At 41.9% G+C, this 22,121-nt stretch overlaps 1 long non-coding RNA gene across 1 annotated transcript; it reads right to left on the bottom strand.

Annotated features, from left to right (window-relative positions):
- Positions 1 to 12,417: 12,417 nt before the first annotated feature.
- Positions 12,418 to 20,627, bottom strand: LOC130603905 (uncharacterized). Its single transcript, XR_008973322.1, has 4 exons — positions 20,596 to 20,627; positions 18,559 to 18,690; positions 16,019 to 16,155; positions 12,418 to 12,544 (listed from the first exon to the last, which is right to left on the bottom strand). It is a non-coding gene; the product is annotated as an uncharacterized LOC130603905 (long non-coding RNA).
- Positions 20,628 to 22,121: the final 1,494 nt, after the last annotated feature.

Raw genomic sequence — 22,121 nt, forward strand, 5'->3', positions numbered from 1 at the left:
CTGCCAGATGTGCACATCCTGAACTTCTAAACCTCTCCTGTGTCCTATGTGGTGCTCAGTGCTACATCCAAGTTCTGCTACAGTGGGTATAAGTGACATTGGCACAAGCTGCTGATAATCACGGTACCTGCAAGCTGAGCCTTTGCAGTGCCATACACTGCTCAGACGTGCAGCTACCAGCATGCTACTGCAAGCTAAGCCCTGTAATGTAGCAGCTTGGCAAGGGAATAGTTTCCCTTTTATCTCTTATTAAAGGGGATCAGGTGTTTGCCCATGAGAACTGCACTCTAAGCTACATGCCTTTTTTTCTTTTTTTTTCCTGGAATATGCCCATAAACTAGATATGTGTCTGTTTAAATAAGCATAAAATTATGAGTAACCTGCAGCAAAATGAGACAGCAGCATTCAGGAGCAACGTGGATGAAAAAGCCCATTCTTTTCCCCTTCCATGACTTTGGTGGGGAACTTTGAGCCTGTTGAGAATATTCAAGGACACAGAAGAAGAGTCCCTACAGTTGGCAAAGCCTTTTTAGAACAACTTTTTCAGCATATTTGGTCAGCAAGTAGCAGTATAAATTATGTGATTTTGTATTTATGTGCACATATAACCTCCCCAGGATGCTGGCAGCTTGCTAGGTTAAGAAGCAGCATCTCTCCACAGGTTTGACAATACACCTTCTCTACTTTTACAGTCAGCAGAGAGAAGTTTGCTACTTGCTGAGTCAAAACCAAACAGTGTTATTAGCTGCACCGGCTGCAGGATTCTCCTGTTCTTGAGCCTTCTTATTTTAAAGCCTTTCATTTCCCGAGACAGCTGCAAGGTGTCCCTTCAAGGATTTTGCTTTTTTGATTTATACTTTTATACACTCAAATCTCAATTGAGATATCCCAGCCTCATTCCATTTCTGACCTTACACTATCAAACTGGACTGACCCTCCATCTCTCAGGGCTGGGCTGGATTCCAACCCAGGTTATGGAAGCGCCAGGGCAGAGCTGCAGAGCAACCCATCAACCGAATCCCAAGGAGACACTTCATACAGAGCAGCTGCTGGCCACACGAGCCTGCTCAGCTCTCCACCCTTTGAACTCCTGACTCCGCTCTTGTTTTTAACAGAGGGTTTGCTTTGGGTTCACTTTGTTTTGCTGAGAAAATCCTGTCTGCACTGAGCACGGTGACCCCGCAGATGGCATGGAAGTGGATGACATGGGACCGAGATCTGCAGACAGCACTGAAAATTATCACCATTCTGGTTGAAAAAACAGCAATTTCGGCTAGAAATGAGCTTGCTGGCAGTGAGTCAGAGTTCCTGAGGGCCAGGCACCTGCTTCTGGTCATTGTTCTCCCTCTACCACACCTGTAAGCATGAGGATATCCAGGTACCCGATATCCTCCAACCTCAGCCAAGAAGATCCAGTCTCCATCAAGGCAACAGCCAGGGGCTGACACTTCTGTGTCACGAATCTGCAAGTGAAACACACCCAAATGAAATAAACACCTTCTCATTACGTCACCCTTTTTTCTTAAAAAAAAATAGGAAAAAAGGAAGGCTAAAAGCCATGGATACTTTCCTGCAATAGCCTTATTCCCGACTGTCAGACTCGGACTGAAAAACTGCAGCTGCTGTGTAAAGCTCCTACCAAAAATCCTTTCACTGTCAGAAAGCCCCTGTTCTGCTCTGCACAAGATACTCTGCTCAAAGGGACACCTTTAAAAAAATCAGTAAAAGTAAGAGAAAAGCAACTTTTATTCAGGAGAAACTGAGGCAATTTGAGCCCGCATAGGCTGGGTTAGTTTCCAGCTCGGAAGTCAGTGAAATAAACCATAAAGAGTCCTTAGTACTTGCTTAAATAATAAAGGGCAAAAAAATATCCCAGAGGTTTTAAAGCTGGAGGTCTGTAAAATCTCTTTTCCTGTCCTATTCAAGAGCCACCCTCAGCTGCTGCTGATGAGAGCAAAATTGGGAGCAAATAATACTACCATCCCCCTTCCTCAATAATGCCTTTAAAACATATAAGTGCCAGTTGAATTAGCCTATTTATAAGACTTCTTTTTTCCCCCTGACTGTAAACTCCTAATGACTCTCCGTTACACAATGCAATTCAATATGACTCAAGCTTCCAGGGGTCTTGATCCCCTCTAGATAGTGTACCACAAAAGTGATTTATAAACTACAGTCTAAGAAAGTCACAGAGACTGAAGTGATTTGAGAAAATAGTTCAGGCTTGTAAGTGAATACAAGTGCTATGAATTCCAATGATAGAATAATACCCCCTCCCCAAATCTTTTCCTAGCCTCATTTCATACAACAGAGAAAAAGGTAGCGTTGAAGGAAAGGGAGGGGGGAATGAAAAAAGCCCAAAGGGAATAAGAAAATGGAGAGCTGTACAGTGAGGGCTAATCAGGCATACACCAAAGTAAGCTTTCTTTTTTCCTTAGTATGAAAAAGTGTAATGAGAGCCTGTTTGCATTGCAGATCATATCTCTGAAACGGAGCAATTTTGAATGGAGCACTCCGGCTGAAGGAGGCAGGGAAAGAGGTAATAAAAGCAGAGACCACTGATAAGCTGAACTCGGATATCAGGTGTATCATTGGAGGAGAAAAATACATATTTGTCATCCTTCCTTCCCCCCTTCCCAAACAAGTGGGAGGTAAATCTATATTCTTGTATTTTCTTTTCTTGAGAACGAGCCTATATCTCAAAAGTTATTTTGGATTGAATGGGGGTGAAAAAAAAAAAAAAAGGAAAGAATCCCTAAGCACGCAGTTCCTTCTTGCAACACAGATTTTCCTATCCAAATTTCAAAAAGGGGCTGTTATTTTGGAGTGTGTTCCCTTCCCCCTCCCCTTATCGCCTCTCCCTGTCTTTCATATTGAGGCATTTGGTCTAAAGACAGCCAGGGAGCTAAATATATATTAATTAGAACTCTTGAGGCTGCCATCAATGAGATACAATTATCCCAAACTGTTGCTATTACAGGCTCTGATAGCTTCATTTAAATTCCTGAATAAAACATGAAATATCTTTAATGAGAAATGAATATAGTTGTCAGGAGGGAGTAGTTGTGATATTGTTACTAGTTGAGATATAGAAGATGAAGACATAATATGAATACCTTCGACTTTATATAAAAATGATGGCTGTTAGCAAAAGACAGATCCTCCTTCAGAGACTTCATTTAGGCTGCATATCAAAAAACACACAAAATAGCAACATATCTCTTGCAAGGAAACTGCTATCCAAAAGGCAGCTGGGACCACTGTCTCGGAGCAAACTGTGTCTGTCACAAGGTGTAAAAAACACCTCACCATTAAGGAGAATGTAAACAAATCATAGGAAGCACAGTGAAATATTCCCATTGTCATGTTACTCAAGGGCTGGCCAGGGGTTTCGGTGTGGAAAAGTGTCTCTCCACCGCTCAACCGCACACTCCCTGGGTTTTCTTTCTTTTCTTTTTTATTTATTTATTATTTTTAAGACAAATGCCAATGAGGGAGCAGAGACTTGCTTCTCCCTCCCTTTCAAGGCAGCTGAAAGACACAAGGCCAGGCCAGCAAAGAGCAGTTCTTTAAATCACACTGTCAGGGAGATAGGAGCTGCAGCAGCTCTTCATTCCTCTGCAGCTGCTTGATGGACTGCACTAGTCGTACTAAAAATTCACCCTTGAGCTGCAGCGGAGGTCTCCTCACCTGCTGTTATTTTACTGAATTTACAATGACACAGCTCCTTTATTTGTGCCTTTTTTTGCTTAAAGTGAGTTTTTTTACATGTTTAAGACAAAGCTCTCCGTTCCAGCATCACTGCCGAAAAGTGGTTGATTCTGGGGTGGAACATGGCAGCTATTTAACAGCATGTTCCTTCACTTATACTTCAGTGTAGGTCGCAAAGTGAAGATGATTATCATACTAATTGAAAGGGCATGGGAAACGATAAGGAGGCAGAACATAATTATCCAAACTGGAAATTGCCAGGTCGTTCCCATTCTTGTGGGATCCTCTAGTGACCACAGAGAATGGTCAGGACCTCAATTTAAAGTCTCAGCCCAAGTTTGTATCAAGCATTTTTACATTAAATCAATTAATATGTATGTCCTAAATATTATTTTCTTGAGATACTTGAAGTGTGGTGGCTCAGTTTCTTCTACAAGCATTGGTTTGCCCATATTCTCTCGACACAGAGATAGAAAATTATCTCAGGGATACAATTCAATTTCTCTTCATCAACACTTCTTTGCTTCATCGAGTAAAGCATGTTTAATCCATTTAGAGTTTGTTGTTAAGGAATACACACTCTAATTAATATTTTCCTGAAGATGTTTATGCATGACAGTATAATAAATTAAACAAAGAAAGTGAAGAGTTCCTAACTGCCTCTGCCAGACTGGACCAGAAAAGATGCCTCCATGGATTCTGTTTCTCTTACACCTGATCATCTAGGGAGATGCCAGCATCAAGACAAGACCTTATAAGAGATAAATTCATGTATCTAATGTGGTTTCTATTCTTGGCAGCTCACAGTGCGGTCTAAGGATGTTACAGTTATAATGATGAATTTCTGAGTCTCAAAACTTGCGCTTCCAGAAATCGATCAAAACTAACTGGCAGGTTCCTAAGATAAGAGTTGTCTGATTTACCATAAAACTTACGTCCTTGTGTTTGCATTTTTGCATGCTTGAAGGCTCAAAAGCTGAAATAGATGAATTCTCGCCCCAGGATATGAAATGAGTTACAATTCAACCCTCCAAAACTGGCCACACAAGACCTTGGAAGTAGATAAGTACAGTCACAGGACCAAAAATACAATACAACTTCAACCACAATACAACCACAAGTAGAATACAAACACCTGAATGTCAACCTAAATATTTATGTCATATTCACATTCATTTATGTGAATAATAACCATTCCAGGGATCAAAAGTCAACTTTAAGGTGAAATATTACAGCCCAAAAGCAAAAAGATTGTATTAACAAGTCAGTCCTTTTCTTTTATGGCAATTTTGGGATCCCCTTGAGATAGTCAAACTTGCTAAAGCAAACATTAGCCCCTCACTGCATAAGTCACCCTTAAGGAACAGATTTAAAGACCTGGAAGCCTGACACCATGAATGTCAAGTGCAATTTACAGCCCTAGAATCCATGGAACTAGAGTGATATTCAATTATACTCATTTTCTTTATGTAGTTTATTTCCTCCAAAAATTAATTTTATGTTCCTAAAAATTGCTGGGTTAATAGCTGCAGTAACCGAACCCATCCGTCAACACAGAATATACAGCACAAACAGTGACTCTGCAGATTTTTTCCCTCTCTACTATTTGTTTTAAAGCAGGATTCACAGTGAGCACGTCTGGAGAGTGACAGGATTCTCCAGAGACACTCTCAATGTTTTTACCCTTTTCTGAGACAACATCTGCGATGTCAGCCAGCTATGACCACTCAAAGCGAGGATATTCCTGATGGGAACAAGCATTTTTCCATAAGGCATTTGACATCAGTGACTTTTCAACAGGCCCCTTCCAGTCTCTCAAATCTTAAACTGTAGTTAAAGAGGAAAAAAAGAAGAAAAAAAAAATATCATTAACCAAAAAGATGGATATTTACTTCAAAATCAGAAGTTGTTTTCTCCGTTCAGTAGGTTTAATCCAAACTCTCCCTCTATTTCCTCATTCCAGCTGTTCCCCTTGGCAGGATAGCCTCGCAGCATTGCTGTGATTGGATCCTTGCAGGTTTGGGGCTTATTTCTGCTGTGCCCTGGGCAAAGCAGGGAAGTTTTCTGTGAGAAAGCTTCAATCATGTGCATGAGAAAAAAGAGAGCCTAGAGTGGCTGGGCTGTGACACTGAGGACTCAAAGGAAGTGGTGGATATATAAGCTAAGATACTTAAGCTATATGGACAGTAGCGAATCTGACAGCTTATCATTGGGCTTTGTAGAAATAATTAATTAATGGGTGCTATTCGTACCAAATTCTTGCCTTCAGCTATCCTCAAGAATCAAACTTGCCCCCCCCTCCTTCTTTCACCCCTAGCAACTCTTCCCAAATTCACCCCTTGCTCCTGGGGCACGCTGCACTGGAAGGAGTGGGCAGAGCAGACAGCTTGTGCTCTGATAAGACACACACCTTTGGCCTCATCTCAGCAAGATGTTGCTTTTCTTTTCTTTTTTTCCCATTGTTTTCTTAATTTTTAAAATTGAAGCCCTTTGACTGAAGGTACCTGTTTGTTCCTATATCCTGAGAAACCTCACAACAAAGCACTCAGAATTACTTATTGTTACGGCTTGGGAACAAGATTACATCTCTAACTTTATAGAGCAGCAGCAACATTTTCCACTAAATACAAATGATTTTAATAATCAGCATTATATTTGCTTCTTTCAGCAGGGTGCCTTGTCATTACTTTAACGATAATAATACCCGCTTTTCATTTGCTAAGTGTTATTATGATTATTATTCAGAAGCTTTACTATAATTAACTAACTGAGCCTCACAACACCCCTGTGTGTCAGGTAAAGAAAGAATTACGACTCCCTTATTTTTTACCTGGAACTGTGGCCATGGAGAACCTAAGTATTGTAGCACAGAGGAGGCTTGGATTAAAACCAGCTTTTCTTGCCTCAAAATCCCATACACAACCAACACCTTGAATTGTCTGCCTCCGGTTCACAATCTAGGGCTGTTGTCAGTTCGTATTCACCAAGATGACATTCTGGAGATTCAAGAGGAAAAAAAGGAGAAGGAAGAAAAGACATGGCAATCCCTAACAATGCTGAGCCACCTTGCGCTCTGCAGTTTAACAACCTCCTTTGGCAGCTCCTGCTCCCGCCTGGTGTCAGTTCCTGAATCCCGAGCACTCATGTTCACTGCGTGCATTACACACATCTGTATCTATACAGGCGACAGCTTCTGTCTATAATAGCCACCTGTGAGACCAGGGGAGAGGCATTAAAAATTAAAGAACTGCAGAGTAGATTGGAAGCCAATCTTGGGTTTATAGACAGGGAAGCGTTTGACAGGTGGTCTCTGCGAGAGAAGTGGCCTTAGAGACACATTTCTCTTGATTTTATTTTTTAATTAACTTTTATTCTCAGTATTACCATGCCCTCCCCACACACACACTTCCTTTCCTCCTCCTTTCCAGCCTGGAATGCTGTTTAAAACACCAGACTCACCACAGTGCAATTACAGGTATCTTCAGCATCGCAGGGCAGCAGGGATGTTTTAAAGATCTTTTCTTCTATCTACATACTAATGCTAGCCATTCACCCAACGAGCCCATAGAGCTTGATATACACACATAGTCAAATCACAGTGCTTATCAGCAAATTAAGGCAAGAGGGTCATCCTGTAACTTACTACAGTGACGTGTCCAGCAAAGCCTGTAATTACAGGGGCTGCTCAGTGATGAGCAGCAATCCAGGCCCTGGGTCAAGCATGTGCCTGTTAAGCTCTTCCACATGTGCCATTCAGGCCCTTCCTGTTTGGGTTTCACGTACTGGTTTTACACCTCTTGCCTCACATAAAACCAGATGACCCTGGAGAGACCAGGAGGGTCATCTCCATCACTGTCTACAGCATAGACTTCACCTCCTGCCATAAAAATGCTTCCTCACCTTCCCTCCTGCTCACCCCTGGCATTCCCGCTTTCAAGTTAATTGGAATAACACATCTGCAGTGAAACAACAGAAACCAGTGCCTCCCCTCCAGACCCCTCCACCCGCTTCGCATCCCCTCCCCCTGGCTTTGCTTCATTGACTCCTCCAAACCCACCACATTTAGATGGGAGCACTTAACCTTCTGCAGAATATCTTTATGCTCCATTTTCCTTTCCATTAGGAAGGAGATGAAAGCAAGCAGAGAATGCTTTTGTACAGCTGCTGCTGCTGCCAGCAGATGTGCTCCCCTAAGTCTAGATGTGTTTTAGGCATAGACTTGAATGCTTCTATGTGTGAGGGGTTTTGGTGTGGAAGAAATGTACAGATGAAGATTAAGCAATGCTGAGTTTAAACCAGCGGCAATGGTTTATACCCAAATCGGTGTGATTTGTACTTATGCTGTTCTCCACTTTCTTATCAGAGACTCTGATAACCAAAGCTGCTGGGCTTGCAGTATTTTGAGTCTGATTTTCCAATTTCTGTGTAAGCATAACAAGGCAAGACTCATACTAACTGGAGGCCTTTACAACCTGAGGAAAAGATCCTTTATGAGCCTGCTTAGCTTTATTCACTGCTTTACTCCGAGGCTGAAAATTACTTCTGTGGGTTTTTCTTAACCCCCATCCATGGCAACAAAGGGAAAACATATATATTTTGAAATCCACTTTGTAAATGTACAATAATTTTAAAAGATAAAAATTAGAAGCTTCTGTTCTGAGAGCAGAAGATACAGCCCATGTAACTGATGAGCACTAAGTTCATGTATATTCCCTGAAGACCATGTTGCATCGCACTGATAATCAGTAATGAGTCAAAGCTTGGGAAGATCCAAATGCAGGAATACTGGCTCTAACAAAGGCCATCTATATTGTGTTCTCCCAGGAGGCATTTCACCCACCACAAAGATGCCAGCACATCTGGGGTAGGAAGCACCTAAGTATAATACAGAGGGAAGTGAAGAGTCTTTTCTGTAGTTGAACTGCCAGATGTATTTCAGGTAGGAAGACCCTGTTTGGAAGCTCTTCAGCCCTATGTCTATATTCTGTGATTTAAAGCATGCCTGGCTGTAACCTGTTTTCCATCTCAGGGTAGAAAGAGGAAGATGGCGTGGGGATGAGCAGGGGCTTAGATCAGGACCTGAGTTTCCTCAGGTTCAGACTTTGTGTACAGCTTGGGGCAAGTCACTTAGACTCAATATCCCAACTCACAGTATTATTGCAAGTGCAAATACTGCCAGGGCAGGGAAGAACCTGAAAGAAGCAGAGAGACCAGAGCAGCAGCAAACACTACCATTTATGATGGATTGGAAGGAAAATGCCTCGTGTTCCCTGGTACCTAACACAAATGAGCTCAAGATGGTGTTAACAAAGCTATACAATATCCAGGCTTTGGAAAGGCATGTTTCAGTTAAATATTTCAGGCAGGCACGAGGGGAACTCTGTGAGCAGGGCACTCGGGGGGACCCATCTCTGCGTGAGGATCAGTCCACAAGCAAACTGCTTTAGTGGCTTGCCCAGTTCTGACAACAACAATCACTCTTCTCTCTCCTTAGTGCCATCAGGACCAAATCAAAGCTACATGAATTTCTGTCTTTCTGTCCCTTCCCTTATTGCACCAGAGGCTCAGAGAGTCTGGCTCTGGCTTACCAGTCTCATTGTATTAGCTTGATAAACCACCCATTTACCTATAACTCAACAGACTGTAAAAATCCTCGTGGCTATTGCACAATAAGGAGAATAAATAATAATATGCCTTAACAAGCATCAGTCGAAATACCCAGGATTTGATGGACCCAGTGATAAACAACATATTTACTTTCCCAGGAATGCAGACAAACTAATCAGATTCAGTTGGCAGCTACGAAAACACAACCGATGAGAGGCTCAGCGCCGGCTCACACAATCCCGGCTAACACAGAGGGGCATGAAAGCAAAGGACATTAAAAAGATATTGTATCATGGTGTCCCTGGGCTGGATGCAATGCCCTGGCATGCTGACAGCTGGCTGGCAGCTTCCCATCCCTGGGAAGGGGGATACTGGTCTGCACAGCCCAGACAGCAGTTTAACCTCAGGGTCAGAGGCCAGTCAGGCGTTATCTACCGACTGGGTGCATTTCCTCTGCATCTGTGGCTTCGATATTCCCGAAAAGACACTGACAGCAGGATGAGAGCTAATGGGAGCTCTTCTGGTATTTAGAAATTTAAAGGCTCTCATTCATTTTTAATGACCTTGGAAACTCACTTTAATAGGAAAAAAAAATAAATACCTGCACAAAAACAAACAGTCAAAAGCAATTTATATTGTGTGAGAGAAAGGAAATTACTTTTAGCCTTCCCTACCTGATTTTTCAGGATTTCTAGCTGTTGGACAAGGAGACGATTGCTGTGTGCTTTTGTTAACTAAAGTGTAATTTTCAGGATAACATTTTGAGTATGAGATGAATTGTACTGTTGTGCCTTGGATGTGCACTATTAAACTTTCATCACACAGGGTGAAAATAATTCCTACCTTAGTAAGGTAAAAACCATCATTATCTCCTCCCTGCTCTTCAGCACAGGTAGGGTTTGACAGACCCTTGTCAGTCTGCATGAGGTTTAAGGCTAGTTTTTGAGGTAAGTACTTATTTGGTGTATCCCTGAGATGTTTTAGAGCCACTCTAGATTTCCAAGAGTGTCTTGGAGGTTCCAATCCTGTCTAAATTGAAGCAGCCTTAAATCTCATCGCATTTATGTTGCCTGCAAATCCAACAGGTAGCTCTCCAATACCTCGCAGCCAGGCAGGCAGATGTGGTCCTTGATTAGGTCCCACATGCCCATCCCATACCAGAATTGAGAGGGCAGAGATGTCAGTAAAGCCTCCTTCAATGCCAGCAAGTCTCTGCTGGTGGGTGCTCCAGGTAACCAACCTTCCCACTGGGATGGCCTTTTTCCATCAGCCAAGGCTGCCAAGCAGTCACTACTGCTTCAGACCACAGGGCCAAGGTTTGTCAAGAGAGATAGAATAAAGCCACATACAATTACCTTGGCATAGTTGAGCTCCTTTAATTGATTAAACTACGGCATTAATTTTAAATAATGCAGCCATGGATGGAGCCAAGATGACTGTCTCCAGCACAGGACTCTCCAACATTTTCAGTTGTACTGCAATTTAATTTTTTCTTTTGTTATCTTTTAAGATTATAAAATGCAAACAGTAACCGACTGGGCACTATTAATGGACCAGAGAGTTGTCCTCACATGCTTAGTTAATTATTATACAGACCTCATGAAAAAATAGTGAGCAGAAGACGCATCATAAAGACTTTTTTGCCGGTTCTCACGAGTCAGTGATATTTACTGACTCCTCCTCACCCATATCACAAAGCTATCCTTACATTTAACATCTTTACTGGCATCCTCAGTGGAGGGGTAGCCAACACCAACATAGCCTCTGCATTTTAAAGATGACAGAGATGGATGAGGTCATTTTCCCATCCCTCATGTCATTTCCCTCCCCATCTCCAAGGCTGGTCCTTTGGAGAATATCCTAATGGGGGTTTTGTCTAGACAACCCTTTAATTGACTCGAGCGACAGGACTTCCTCCATTTCTCCAGGGAGATCATTCCACTGCCCAACAGACCTTGCTGCCAGGAAATGCTTCCTGATATTGACCCTACCTCCTCCTTCCTCAGTGTCATCGCAGGAGCTGCACTCCGTTAATGTTATGTACAACCAGAGCTGTACATCCCATCCATCTCAACAATGTACCACACTTGGACCATACTTCCACCAGTCCTTCCATTTGTCAAGCTGTTAAACTTTTTTCCTTTCCAAGCCTCAGATGAAAATAATGATTTTCATTTACTCGCTTCCCCATGCATTAACTTGATTATCTTATGGAAAAGAGTTTTGATAGCAATGGCAGAAAAAATACAACCTTTTGGGAAGCCATGAAAAATAATTAATCACATGCTTTTAATTTACTACAGGAACAAAAAGATGCTTACTTGTTTTCTTCAATAAATTCAAAATTCAGAATTTAGGAAAATGACTTTTCCAAATGATTGTTTCAAAAGAAATCACTTTAGATTCATTTACTGTCAGGGTAATCACATAAACAGTGGACAACAGGTTAATAAGGTAGTAATAGACATATTAATAACGAGTAAATCAATTGTTATGGACTGTTCAATACTGTGCTTATTAGCCAGGTTTATATTCATCTATGCTACCAGAACTGATGAGCTTTAAATAATCTATAACATGTTATTCATGACTTGAGCATTCTTCTCTATTAATAATTTACTAACACTTTATAAACTATTTATAATTGCATTCTTCATATAAAAACATGATCTTTGATTCAAAAGTGAATGATAACCTGGGACAGTCTCTAATGTTCTAGTGACACACATGAAACTACCATGGAGCTGCCGAAGCACCATCTGAGCAAATCACACAGTCGCCGTGATTTGCTTCAACTGGTTTTGTGGCTCTTAGGAAACCTCACAGGCAACAAGAATTAGCTTGTAATTTTGCAAAACCCAGTAGTAAAAGATGCTTAAAGCATAGCTTATACTCATTGCATTTGAAAATACCTTTTCAGCTGCTGATTTCGAATCACACTAGGAACAAAGACTAAGAGGGGATCACCTAGACTATCATTATACCAGTGGTGGTGGTATTATTATAATTATTATTACTGAATTGTCACTTCTCTTCACCTTACCAGTTCCATTCAGGCACAGAAACAAGCCCTGCTCTGCTCAAGCTCATCATGCTGAGAGTGGCCGAAGAGGTGCCAAGAGCACATGGAGCAGTGAGACTTTATCAGCCAGCAAAGGTCAGTGGTACTCTGGCTTCCTCAAAGTGGAATTGCCACAGCTGTACTCATCCAAAGATCTGCCAAGTCCTAGAGAAGGAAATGTCAAAGCCTTGGAAAAATGTAATCCATTAAATGCCACAGAGGAAAGAAAGAATCTGGTTTATTGGTCAGGCAAGGAATAACAAGATTGCACTAGGAGAGGTGGTTTTGTTAAAACCAAAAATTACAGTATCAGTGTTCAAAGCACTGATAACAAATGGTGGAAGTATTTAATCTAGTTTTGGTGCCTGTAGTTAAGAACAAAAACCTTACTGGGACGAGTGCAGAGAAGGGTATAAATACGTGATGGGAATGGAATGACTCCCTTATGAAGAGGTTAAGGGACCTTTTAAACAGTTAAAGACTAAAAATATGTTATGATGGCACTTCTTAAATGAATTCAGGGTTCAGGATGGTGAGGCCAGGGGAACAGTAAAGAAAGAGATTATTTAAATTGAAGGACACCATTGGAACAAGATCAGTTAATTATAGATCAACTATAAATAAACTTAACATGAAAACTGAAGTACCAGTATTGATTATTTGAGTATTGAAACCCTGTTATGGCTTTCTAAAATTAAGCAGTTATAGTAAGAAGTCTGAACTGGAATTTGATAAGCCTTCGGAAGGGATTGTATTGCCAAGGAGACATGAATCTTGAGTGCCTGCACATCCCCAAAGGGTTGAAAAAAGGACTGAATTGCTCTATATTTGCATTATATTTGTCTTACGCATCAGATTTCTGTGGTTACTTTCTGGAGTGCAAGAAGGATTTATCCCTTCTTCACCCTTTTTGTCTTCTGACAGGCTTATGGGTGCTTGCCTGGGTTCAGTTTTGGCCTTTCTTTGAAGTATTGCCAACCAGCCATTATGAGGAACAGGGTATGGAAAGATGCAGTGATATACTTACAGATCCACACGTCCCCAGCTTACATGGTGGCTCGAACTGATGGATGAACTCTTGGGAGAGGAATAAAGTTTGCTGAATATACCTAAATAACATAAACATGTTTTATTTCTTTAGATAACTCAATAGTACAACATATGAGTGATGGGGTAAAATAGAAAATGGAAAGAAAATTCTTCTGGGTATTTGTACTACCTAGATTTGATTTTGAACTCAATCCCCACATGCTTGCTAGATGGTCTGTCTTAGTTTGTGTCTGAATGACCTTTGAAGGCTTAAATATCCTGGACCCTTTTGAATCAAGTTTGGGGCTGCAATTCTTCCTCTCTGGAGGAAAAATAACTTCAGAGAGAGCTGGAACAGAAGAAGGATTTGTTACGGTTTGTAGATTAAGTGATTTATCCAGTTTGGAAAGAGCGACAAAAATTCCTGTTTCCCCAGAATAAGTCTGAATGGTGGAGAAAATTAGCCAACTTTTTTCAATAAAGTTTCTTTTTCCCCTTAATGACTATTATTGCCAGCTCAGCCCCATCACTCGACTACACTGAGGAGATTAACTTCCCCCCCCTCACACAAAGTACTTTCTAACAATACTTATTAATTTTGCCGGAGGAGTGGTCCAAGTAACTGGAGTGTTCTCCTGTTCTGTCCACCCACACACAACTCAATCTTCCTCTGCGCTCGCTGAGGAACAGCAGCCTCCTCTTTCATGCGTCTGTGCTATAAGTGGAAAGAGGATTTGACTTGAAGGGACACTGACAACTGGTTTAAAGTCTTTCTTGAGCTAATTTGTTGTCAACGTAATTTTTTTTTTAATACAATTTGGGGGTTTTCTTTTGAGTGACGAGAGAGTGAGAGATCTGTAAATGAAGGAGAATTAATTATTCCCAGCCATTACTGAAAATCCAAACACAACCAGGTTGCGTTGCAGCTAATGAAATTGATTTTAAACAAAAGTGAACCTGACCATTCGTGTTTCATTGTCTCCTCTGTGGTGCTGACAGCAGCCCTTCTCTGAGGTGCACTGCCTTCTCCAAATTTCACTTCTCATTCGATGGAATTTAGTATTAATCTGGCCACTTTTAGAGAAAGCTAAAAGATAACCCTATTTGCTCAGACTGTCTCAACTGATTAAGTCTTGTTTCCCAACTGATTGGGAAGATATATGGGGGTGACAAGCTTTTGTCTTGCAGAGATCTTCATGTTTAAATCTTTAGATTCTCAGCTTCTTTTACCACTCCTGTTTCTCCATTTAAGGAGGCACAATTTAACCAAACCTGAGATTTAGGAAGAGAAAGCTTCAACTTCGGTCTCCCCAAAAACCTTCCTAAAACATTTCTGGCACTTCTTTCTTAATCTGCCACTTGACATCATTCCTTTCCTGCTAAAAGATGTTGGGCTATAACTTCTGTTGTTGCTTGTTTTTAATGAAAAGCATACTATTAGATCCATTTGCACGAAAAACAACACAGCAGTAAAGACAGGGTAGGGGGTTGCTAAATGCTGATGGTAGCTGAGGCATATTAACCAAGAATAAATGTGCTGCTCTACTCTCTGGCTTTGAAATCACAGCTAAAAGGCTTCAAACCCTTTCTCTCACGGCCCATAACATACACAGAGTGGTGCAGAGAAATGTAATTAACTCCACCTCAGCTCTTCCCTGCCTCCGTAGCTCCATTAGGAAGGACTGTGTGAAACCAATTCAGAGTTATTCTGTTAACAGAAAAAAAGATGGCTAAATGAAATGTCTCCTGCCACGTGTTTCTAGCCCCAGAGTCTCTTCAAACCACAGAGAGACACAAAACCCCCATTCAGGGGGATGCCTGTGGCTGCAAGGTGGCCAATGGAGGAGATAGGGAAGTGGAGGGCCACAAGCCAGCAGTGGAGTGGGATGCAAGGGGTATACAAGCCCCCGGCTTGGTAACCCTAGCAGCATGTTTGCCGTTTCAATATTTGAGAGAGAAGACAGTGGTCAAGAGATACTATCCATGGCCACTGAAAAGCAGTCAGAGCTATTTAGAAGTCTAGAGATGGCCTAATTTGAGTTTATGGTACATTGCTGGCATAACACCTAATTCAGTGGCCATAAAAAGAGCTCAAAGACATCTTGGAACCTGCATTGAGGTCGCACTTGCCCTAGAGACAGAAGTGACAGCTAAGCTACCCACGTAAGACACTACTCACAAGCAGAAACAATCAGCCTGGATAGAGTATTTCACAAAACAGTTTCCATCAGGCGCCAGCAGCTTTTTAAATATTAACCAGATCTGCTGGCTGCCTCTCTGGGATTACCGTCTCTGACACTGGTGATCCCAGTGTGTCAGTGTAATTTAGCAGCCAAAGCCTGGCTCTCAACGAGCAGCTTGCAGATGTGGATTTTAATTAAAAATATTTAATTTTCAGCTCTCACTTCCATTTGCTTTACCTGGCATTGTGGTTTGTGGCGCTCATCACACAGACCGCTGAAATGCTGCTCCAAGGAAACCTCAAGCAGGTTCCTCCGCCTATGGCAGCTCCATCGAATGGCCCCATTGAGCCTTGTTTTGTGTTCAGCCATAACAACCAAAATAGACAGCTAAAGAAAAAGCAAACTACATTAGTGGCCCAGGACCTACCTTGTACTAGAGCAATTCACTCAGAGATTAGTCATATGGAGGGCGTACCTTTCTGGCTCCTCCAAAACACATCCCTGGAGAACCTGTTTATTGTTTTTCCTCCACAAGAGACTGAAAACAATGGGCATTGCTCAAATCTAGGGGAGAAAAAAACTAAGTTTAAATTGGCACCTCGGGGTTGTAGCATAGAGTGTTTGACAACTAGCTCCAGAGCCCAGGTGACAATGTGTCCCTGTTCCCTTGAGATGAAGTGCTGCATTCCCAGAGCTCCTGCAGCCTCACAGGCTGCACCTCATATGGTCCTTACATAGTTCCTTCATTGTGCTATTTTCCTCAGAAAAAAAGGTTAAGACTATTCTCCATTGAAAAGATGCTGTTTCATTTTTGATTAGTCACCACTTAATTTACCTCATTTCATTTCATTCATAAAGCTTTAGCTTTATGCAAAATTTTCACTAACAATTTTCTACATCTGCAAGTTCACTCAGTAAATCCCTCATCAAACACAGCTGGAACAGGCTTGAGTGCAGGTCCTACTCATAAAACAGGTTCTACCTTTCTCCTGTGACTGCACAGTTCAAACAGTACACGCAACATTCTTCCATAGACAGACACTTCTGAACTCAGCAGACAATTTGGAGTAATTTGCACATTATGGTTAATAAATATCTGAAAAAAAAAAAGAATATTTAGAGATTACCATTAAGGTCCCAGGTTTTTAGGGAATGTGGAAATGCATTTTCCTTATGTGGAAAAACAGAGCAGAAAGAAAGAAAATAACCCAAGGACAAATAAGTGTCACTATGCTAAATATCCAAACCACTGAATTTTGAGGTGTTGCTAATTATTACTAATTTTGATTGAAAATATTGAATATAAAAGATGTTTTGAAAACTTATTTGTCTTTTTATGTCTTGTTTTATTTCCAGTGAGGAGGTTCATACTTCTTCAGTGCTTTTGGGAACAGAAATAAGGAGTCCTACATCCTCTAAAGAAACTCCTATTAAAGGGCATGAAAAACTCAGTGACCACAGTGCCAGTGAAAATTCATCCACAGAGAAAGACTCTGTGAACTGTTTGAGGGAAGGACAGTACATGGTTGTATAGCACCTGATGCAAGGGAGGCATGACATATGACCCTTATCACAAATGGAAAAATAAACATCAACAAGACAGATTGAAGAACACATCAGAAAGAGTAAAAATGAAGTTAAAAATAATCACTGATAACATTTAGCCTGGAGTGCTTTTTGCTTTGTTATTCTATATTGACAATCCCACCTAGAAATGGGTCTCTAAGACTTTTTGACTTATAGACAACCCAGTTTGCTCTACAGACCCCAGTATATCCATTGTCACCCATGGGAGGGCCCCAGGGTCTTTGCTGTGCTGCATCTTTGGGGACGGATCAAATGGCTCCTAGACGAGAACAGAACCAGACATTTTCCAACCAAATACCTCTCAGGTCACTGAGCAATGCTCTGGTGGCTCTGCCTCGCCAGCAAATGCCCATGTTGAGGCACATCAATAAGCAGCTTTGCCTGAGGAACTTTCCTCCTTTGGGGTTTCTGTGCTGATGGCAGAAGGAGATGCACGCCCCTGCCTCAGCCAGAACCGTCCATGGGCTAGCTGAAACCACTGACACAGGGTGGGAGCTGAGATCCCAACCTGTGAACGTGGTCATTGGCAGAGGCTTTGATCCACCAGAACCACTGGTGAGGAAGGGAAAGAGGGCAGAGATGTACCTGGCTGAGGAAGAGCAAAAGAGGAAGAGCACAAGCCCCTTGCTAATTGCCACACCTCCTCAATCATTGCTGATGAGTGCTACCAGCCACTGCAGAGCAGGAATGCAAGAGGACTCGAGTGAATTTCAAGCTGGTATTTAGGGTGAATTGCATCAGCCTGTTGCTGTACTGAAGTCCCAGACACCAGAGCCCCCATGCCAAAAAGCCAAAACAAACCCTAGCCTCTGTAACAATTTACAGCCTTGGGACATATACTTACTCATTCAGATGAGGCTTCATGTCAAGAGCTACTGATTTACAAGACAACTGGGTACTGCTGCAGATGATTGCTGCAGCAAAGATGTTGGGGAAATCTCTCAAGATCACCTGGTGAGTGCTGCTGCAGGATCCAGAGCACAACTGCTTCATCACTGTGCTGCTGGCTGTCATGTTGAAGGACAGTAAAATAATATCAGGTACTTGTTTCTACTCCATGGAAATAAGCTGTATTACCTCTACAGGGGTCAATTCTACAGCTAAATCGCACTGCATAAATACATGGAGAGCAAGCGACTCTTAAGAGTTCCACAGCTAAGAGCAGCCAGGTTTTACAGGGCACCAAACCTCATCCGCAGCCATCTCACCTGACAGACTGAACAGCGCAAACCACACCATGCCTGTGCTCTACACTAGGAGATCCCAAACAGACCCTCTAACAACCACTGCTGGCTTTTCTTTGCGTCCTGGAAAATCCACCAGCAGTGACTGGTGGATTGGAATTGCTACACTGGGTGGGCAAAGCCAAACAAGGGATACCGTGGATATCGGGCAGCTTTCCCATCCCTTCTTAAGCAACTCCAGGACTTAAGTAGACTCTGAGCAAAGATGTACTGTCCAAGTCTGTCTGCATGAAAGTCTCCAGGCCGACTTTCAAGGCTTTTTGAAGGACTGAAAGAGAAGTATATTGAGGTGGCAGATATTGACAATCATCTTGGAGCAAGAACATTCCCTTTCCACTTATCTTTTGCCTGCCCCACCACATCCAACAGTTTCAACATCCCTCCTTCCTCACCAACTATGCAATCTTGTTCCCAGAAAACCCAGACAGGGGCAGATCCAAATCTTTGTCCAAAGCCAGGCGATTTCTCCTTCCCCAGTCAGAAATGGCATGACTTTAATATGGTTATGATGTTCTGCATTAAACTTGCTCCCCAAACAAGGACCAATCTGTCATCAGACAGAAATGGAAAAGGGTCAACCTTTCCTGCCCCTTCTGCAGATAATTCCTCCTTTCAGAAGGAAAAGGCTTGAAAGCTCCAGTTATCGAAGTCTGCTTCCCACAAAAAGCAACACCTCCAAAACTAGACTCCTTTTTTAGGCTATGAACAAGTCCTTGGTGTTTAGACCAGGCCACTTCTTCACTACAGCTTTTGTCCTCAAGAAAATAAATAAATTAAAAAAAAAAAGAAAAATCTGCTTTTTTTTTTTTTGAAAGTTCTGCAGATATTTTATGCCCCCTCTTTCTTTTTTCTTTTTTTATTTTGTTTTCCCCCCTTACATTCACACAAGCAAAACAACAAGAGGGTCCTCTGATGAATGTGGCGGATCGCCATGGTTACGGTTCAGAGATGCGGCAAAAAGCAATTATGGTGGGACATAGTGGAGGAAAAAAAAAGGGAGAAGAAAAGCCCAACAGAGAAATGCACCTCTTTGTCAGAATTTCAGAACAGCTGTAATAACACTTCTGCACCCCAACCAGTGGAAAGTAACTGAAATATTGTGGCATGTTAAATGCCAACGCATTAAATACCAGGATTTCAATGTCACATTATTTAAAAAGACAGGAAGCATTAATTTCCAGCTGCACTTTCAGCTTGTTAAGTCATCTAGGGGGAATAGGGAAAAAGGAGCAAGTCCATGGCACGGGGCCTCACATTTTGAGGTGTGAAATAAAACACTGTTCAGCGAGGCAGTGGAATGCACTTGTAACAGATTTAATCTGACAGCAGCTGCGGTTTCCTATTTAAGCTTTGTGTGATTTATTTTTCCCCTTGGTGTTGGAGCTCCTGAAAGAGACGGCAACGCTCTCCTGACCTTTCCCAATCTGAGGATCTCAAAGCGCTTTATCCCTGTGCATTCATTTTCACAGCCTATGATGGGTGAGGGAGGTGGGATGTCACTGTCCTCACAGAGTAGGTGACACTCGCTCAAGTCTGATCTTCCTAGCCCCAGGATCACAGGTGGGATGTCTCAGTTTGGGCCTCTGCAATGGCTGGGAGAAGCAGGAAATTCCCATTTTACATGCTGTTATTTTAAGATTATATCAAATATAAAACTGGATATCACAGGCTGGGATTATCTGTGAAGCTCATGTATGTCCCTAACACTTATTCCTATGCAGCTAGCAGAAGAATAGGGCTCACCTCTGCTCCTTCTTATTTGTATTTAATCTTGAGGGTTTCTATCATCAGCCTTACAGATCTATTTTTGGTGACAACAGCAGCATAAAGTATCTCTCTCCCTTCTCATACCTGTTGCATACTGCAGCCCCTGCGTTCTTGTCTTCCAGGCTATGAATCATATCAGGAACAAGATCCTGCTGAATTTTAACCCATGGAAAGAAGTAGAAAGTGAGAAATTACTGAAACGGATCTGTTTCTCACCCTGTTCACCAAGAGGTTCTGGAAATTGTAGTACAAAAGGCCAAAGGCAAACTGTGAAAGGTATAAAGGGTGATGTGCATGGTACACCCTGGATCCGACAAAAAAAAGAAGGGTGGGCAGAGCAATACAATGACAGATAGACAAAACAGCCCAAACAGGACAAAGATTAACCACTTCACAGATTATTTACCTCTTTTCTGAACACTTCCCTCCAGTTAATGCAGGCAGGAAGCCTCTTCACAGAAACGAGCTCTCAGATTACACATCCCAGTTCCAGCTTTCCTCCATCTGGTCACAAGAGCAAGCTCCTCCATCCAGCCAGCATTGACTCACTGATGGGCTGAGAGAAAAAATTACATTTCCCAATTGGAGCAATAGCCAACTATTCCTTTCTTCTTTTTTTACTATATTATACCCAGCAAAATCAAAGCTCCAGGCTGCTTCCTCAAGCAAAAGAAATCTGAGAAAACCTGTGTATGAAAAGAAGATGCTAAATTTGAAGGAAAATGAAGTATTGCCAAGTCTTGTGGTTACATATCACAAGACTTACGATATTTTTTTCCTTAGCAGTGGCTTCTAAATGCAAAAAACAGTATGAATATCTTAGTATGAGAACAGGGGAGAAATCATGAAAAACAGAATGAAGGGACTGCTAAAGGTTCAGCAGTGAAACAGCCTAAAAAAAACCCCACAGAGCTTTAAATTCTTTTGCTTTTTAAAAGCAATCCATGATTTAGACAAACCTGTCGCAATCATGTTAAGAAGGACTGAGTAGCAGGGTATAAGTAAATATTGTCATGGGAGAAATGCTCTGTGGATTGAAACCATGACCTAATGTTGCAGGTTGTGCCTTTAAGGACAGCAACGGCAGAAGTCTGAAGAGCTAAACCAAACCCCAAAATGAAGTCTCCTCTAAATCCAACAGCTGGATGAACAGGGAGGTTGTGGTTTCTCAGAGTACTCCTCTGCTAATGCACCTTCAAGGCTTGTATTCTTTCAGCACTGGGAATGTAAACCTGAGAAGAAACAATAAAATATACCTCCAGAAAAACAAAATTAAGACAGCCTCAGTTTCCCTAGGCAACTTGATGAAATGTGGTGTTTGAACCCATTAAAACATTTTCCTCTATTAGAAATTGAAAAGATGATCAAAATGCCATTGGAGACTGGTTTCCAATTAAATTTTGGCCCAGAGCAGCTTCTTTTGATAAACTCTCAGAGGAATTATCAGAAACTCACACCTCAGGGAGGCTGGTTTAGCTTTTCCATTGTTAGTTCATACCTTTGGAGATGTGGTTTCCACCCTCTTTTCTCCCATATTATGAGCAGTTCCCAAGTGAGAGGTAACCAGCCTAATCAATGGGGCAAGCTGGGTGACTATCACCAAGCCTGGGGTTCCACCAAGAGTGTGGTACCTTGTCAGTGAGCACCAGAGCCAGAGTCAACTGATGAGGTACCAAGCTAGAAAGGTGGGTGAAAGAAGCTGGGTGAAAGCAGAAGGTGTTTGCAGAATGTGCCAGGTGCTCAGAAGAAAGGTTGGAAGTACAAGCTAGTTTAGAAATTTCAAAATCCATCTCTCCTTCCAAAACAGATTAGAGATACTAAAGACTGGAAACCTCACAAGTGAGCAATCTAGGAAACTCTTCTTTTGAGCATGGTTGTACTTCAGCTCAGCCCCTGAGCCAACTATGGAGGAAAAGGATCTAGAAGCTGAAC

This window comes from Pezoporus wallicus, unplaced genomic scaffold, assembly GCF_028554395.1.
Source record: "Pezoporus wallicus isolate ANWC-B61680 ecotype Strahan unplaced genomic scaffold, APGP_CSIRO_Pwel_v1 contig_3952, whole genome shotgun sequence".
In the NCBI taxonomy this organism is placed as follows: domain Eukaryota; kingdom Metazoa; phylum Chordata; class Aves; order Psittaciformes; family Psittacidae; genus Pezoporus; species Pezoporus wallicus.